Source organism: Neovison vison, chromosome 9 (genome assembly GCF_020171115.1).
Source record: "Neovison vison isolate M4711 chromosome 9, ASM_NN_V1, whole genome shotgun sequence".
Taxonomy (NCBI): Eukaryota; Metazoa; Chordata; class Mammalia; order Carnivora; family Mustelidae; genus Neogale; species Neogale vison.
Genome location: NC_058099.1, coordinates 83,527,907 through 83,532,257, shown reverse-complemented (window position 1 = coordinate 83,532,257; position 4,351 = coordinate 83,527,907). Strand labels below are relative to the sequence as shown.

At 40.0% G+C, this 4,351-nt stretch overlaps 1 pseudogene; it reads left to right on the top strand.

Annotated features, from left to right (window-relative positions):
• Positions 1 to 2,308: 2,308 nt before the first annotated feature.
• On the top strand, positions 2,309 to 2,441 carry LOC122917820 (annotated as a pseudogene).
• Positions 2,442 to 4,351: the final 1,910 nt, after the last annotated feature.

The window sequence follows — 4,351 nt, the reverse complement described above, 5'->3', positions numbered from 1 at the left end:
GATTAGCTCTCCCTAATCACAGGAATTCAGGCAACTCCAGGGGTTTGTGGTGAAATCTAATAATTCCAGCATATAATGTTCTCCCACTCAGATCTAATCTTATTTCAAGCTGGGCTCCCCTATTCTTCATCATGAATGGCCAGTTGTAGACATCCCTCCAGCATGAGCTAGTAATTAGATTGTTCTCTTTCATGTTGATGCCCAGTTGTGATAACAACTGATTCCTGGTACATTCTATGACCCACTGTGCAAGGCCAACCAACGAAGAATATAGAAAGAACACAGAGAGCAAATCCATGGCAGGTGGCTGGAGCCGAGGCTCTCAACCTCTGCTGCATGTGACAATCACCTAAGAAGCCTTTGAAAACTGCTGAGTCCAGAAGATACCCCATACCAAACAGATCAGAATATCTGGCATAGGACCCAGGCATCAATTACATTATTACCAAAACTATGAAAAAAAAATGAAGACAATTAAATAAAATGATTATCTCACTACCTCTTTGGGCGGTAGGACTATGTATTACTATTTTTCTATTTTCTAATTTTCTTTGCAATTTTAGCTTTTTGTCATCACTATGTATGGTTTTTATGCTCTGTAAATGATTAATCCACTTTTGCATTAATAAACATTCAAATAATGTTCCATGCTCATGGATTGGAAGAACAGATATTGTGAAAATGTCTGTGCTACCTAAAGCAATCTACACATTTAGTGCAAGCCCTATCAAAATACCATCCATTTTTTTTTTCAAAGAAATGGAACAAATAATCCTAAAAGTTATATGGAACCAGAAAAGACCTCAAATAACCAGAAAATGAATATTGAAAAAGAAAGTCAAAGTTGGTAGCATCACAATTCCAGACTTCAAGCTCTATTACAAAGCTGTCATCATCAAGACAGTATGGTACTGGCACAAAAATGGACACATAGATCAATGGAACAGAATACAGAGCCCAGAAGTAGACCCTCAACTCTATGGTCAACTGATCTTCAACAAAGCAAGAAAGAATGTCCAATGGAAAAAAGACAGCCTCTTCAACAAATGGTGCTGTGAAAATTGGACAGCCACATGCAGAAAAATGAAATTGGACCATTTCCTTACATCACATATGAAATAGACTCAAAATGGATGAAGGACCTTAATGTGAGAAAGGACTCCAACAAAATTTTTGAGGAGAACAAGACAGCAACCTCTTCGACCTCAGCCACAGCAACTTCTTCAAAGGAATATCACCAAAGGCAAGGGAAGCAAGGGCAAAAATGAACTATTGGGACTTCATCAAGATCAAAAGCTTCTGCACAGCAAAGGAAACAGTTAACAAAACCAAAAGACAACTGACAGAATGGGAGAAGATATTTGCAACCGACATATCAGATAAAGGGCTAGTATCCAAAATCTATAAGAACTTAGCAAACTCAACACCCAAAGAACAAATAATCCAATCAAGAAATGTGCAGAGGACATGAACAGACATTTCTGCAAAGAAGACATCCAGATAGCCAACAGACACATGAAAAAGTGCTCCACATCACTTGGCATCAGGGAAATACAAATCAAAACCACAATGAGATAACACCTCACATCAGTCAGAATGGCTAAAATTAACAAGTCAAAAAATGCCAGATGTTGGCAAGGCTGTGGAGAAAGAGGAACCCTCCTACACTGTTGGTGGGAACGCAAGCTGGTGCAGCCACTCTGGAAAACAGCATAGAGGTGCCTCAAAAAGTTGAAAATAGAGCGACCCTACTACCCAGCAATTGCACTACTGGGTATCTACCCTAAAGATACAAATGTAGTGATCCGAAGGGGCACATGCACCTGAATGCTTATAGTGGCAGTGTCTACAATAGCCAAACTATGGAAAGAACCTAGATGTCCATCAACATTATGAATGGATAAAGATGTGAAAAAAAAAAATATATATATATTGCAGCCATCAAAAGATGAAATCTTGCCATTTGCAACGATGTGGATGGAACTAGAGGGTATTATGCTTAGTGAAATAAGTCACTCAGAGAAAGACAATTATCATATGATCTCCCTGAATGAGGAAGTGGAGATGCAACGTGGGGGGGAGTTGGGGGAGTAGGAAAAGAATAAATGAAACAAGATGGGATCGGGAGGGAGACAAACGTAAGAGAATCTTAATCTCACAGAACAAACTGAGGGTTGCCGGGGTGGGGTGGGTAGGGAGAGGGTGGGGGGGTATGTGCTATGGTGAGTACTGTGACGTGTGTAAACCTGGAGATTCATTATAATACATTATATGTTTATTAAAAAATTTAAAAATTATTAAAAAAAAAAGCTTTGCGCAGTGGCAGTATCGTAGCCAATGAGGTTTATCCGAGGTGCGATTATTGCTAATTAAAAATTATTTTAGGGGCGCCTGGGTGGCTCAGTGGGTTAAGCCGCTGCCTTCGGCGCAGGTCATGATCTCAGGGTCCTGGGATCGAGTCCCGCATCGGGCTCTCTGCTCAGCAGGGAGCCTGCTTCCTCCTCTCTCTCTCTCTCTGCCTGCCTCTCTGCCTACTTGTAATCTCTCTCTGTCAAATAAATAAATAAAATCTTTAAAAAAAAATTATTTAAAAAAAAAGAAAAATAATACACACTCAAATAGTAATAGAAAGGCCTTATATCTTGTGGAAAGACAAAAAAAAATCCCTCTTGTTCTGAGAAACGTGGGGAAAGATGGTGAGTAGAGGGAGTAGGAGAAACCCAAACAAACTTGTTTTCCTCTCACTTCTGGGGAAAACTTGAACTTTTCAGTAAAGCACATGAGATGACAACACTCCATTTCTCAATCTGGATTTCATGGAGTTTGTGAATTTTGGTTACTCCTGCAACCTCCTGAACTGTGTGAAAGTTCTGGGTGTCTATCAATATTTTCCCAGCAAAAGACTTGACTGAATGAAGCAAATTCTCAAGGAGATTCACAACTGCACTGCTTCAGAATCTCACTATGTAGAAGTGTGATCTGAGAATCACCTGCATGGGAAACACCATGGGTTTTTGTTAAAATGCAGATTCCAACTTCTACTCCTGGTCTGCTGATTAAGAAATTTTCAGATAGGGGCACCTGGGTGGCTCAGCAGGTTAAAGCCTCTGCCTTCAGCTCAGGTCATGATCCCAGGGTCCTGGGATCGAGCCCTGCATTGGGCTCTCTGCTTAGTGGGGAGCCTGCTTCCTCCTCTCTCTCTCTCTGCCTACTTGTGATCTGTCAAATAAATAAATAAAATCTTAAAAAAATATATATATATAAAAGAAAAAAAAGAAATTTTCAGATAAACAACAGATACTTTTATTATAAGTGAGGCCCAATTATTCCATTGGTCATACTTACACTAAGAAAAAAAAAAATTCCAACGGTGTTCACATTGTGCTACATGAAAGAAGCCAGACACAAAAGGCTATGGATTGTACAATTCCACCTACACTGTGTTAGAGGTAAGCTTACAAAGACAGAAATCTGATCAGTAGTTGCCAGGGGTGGAGGGAAAGTGAAAGACTGACTAAAAAGGGGGCATGGAGGAACTTTTGGGGGTGAGGAAACTATTCTAGATGTTGAGTGTGGTAGTAGTTACATGATGTATATATTTGTAAAAATATACAGAACCGTATACCTAAAAAGGATGAATTTTATCAAATGTAAATTATACTTCAGTAAACCTGACTTTTAAAAAAAAAATTCACTATTCATCTGAAATTCACATTTAACTGGCTGCCCTGAATTTTTATTTTCTAAATCTGGCAATCCTATCTGGCATCGGAATGAAATCAATTCCTTTTTTAAAAGGCACCTTCAGTGGGTCTTACACACACCATCCACAGACGTTTCTTGACCACAATGCCAGAGCTCTTTGTGAACTGAATACTATACTGGCAGTCACTGGACAGTGAGATTATATCACTTGTTTACTAGGGCCTGGGATAGCTCGGGTCCCTGCCCATCATGGATTTTTACAGTCACTGGAAACAACCACATGCTTGATGTCACCGACTGCCTGATTTTGCAATGGACAGTGGCGATAAGGAAGAAATTTTGGTTTTGATGATTCCAGCCTGGCAATTTTGACAGTGTTAGTGCCTCTTTGTGGGCTAAAACCAGGAAACCTGGTTGAGTTGCTAATGAAGAGGCAGTAAGGCAGCGTTTTCCTTTCTGTTTCAGAAAAGGACCTGCAGACTCTAACCACCCTTTTGGTAAGGGAACATTGCCACCTAGCAAGAGAAGCAAGGCTCCAAACGAAGTTTTGACTCTGGCTGCACATTTTCAAGTGCACAGATTTGCAAGTTGGAGCTTTGGTTACTTTCCACTTATCATTCAGGGTCTGTAAGCCTTCCACGGAATG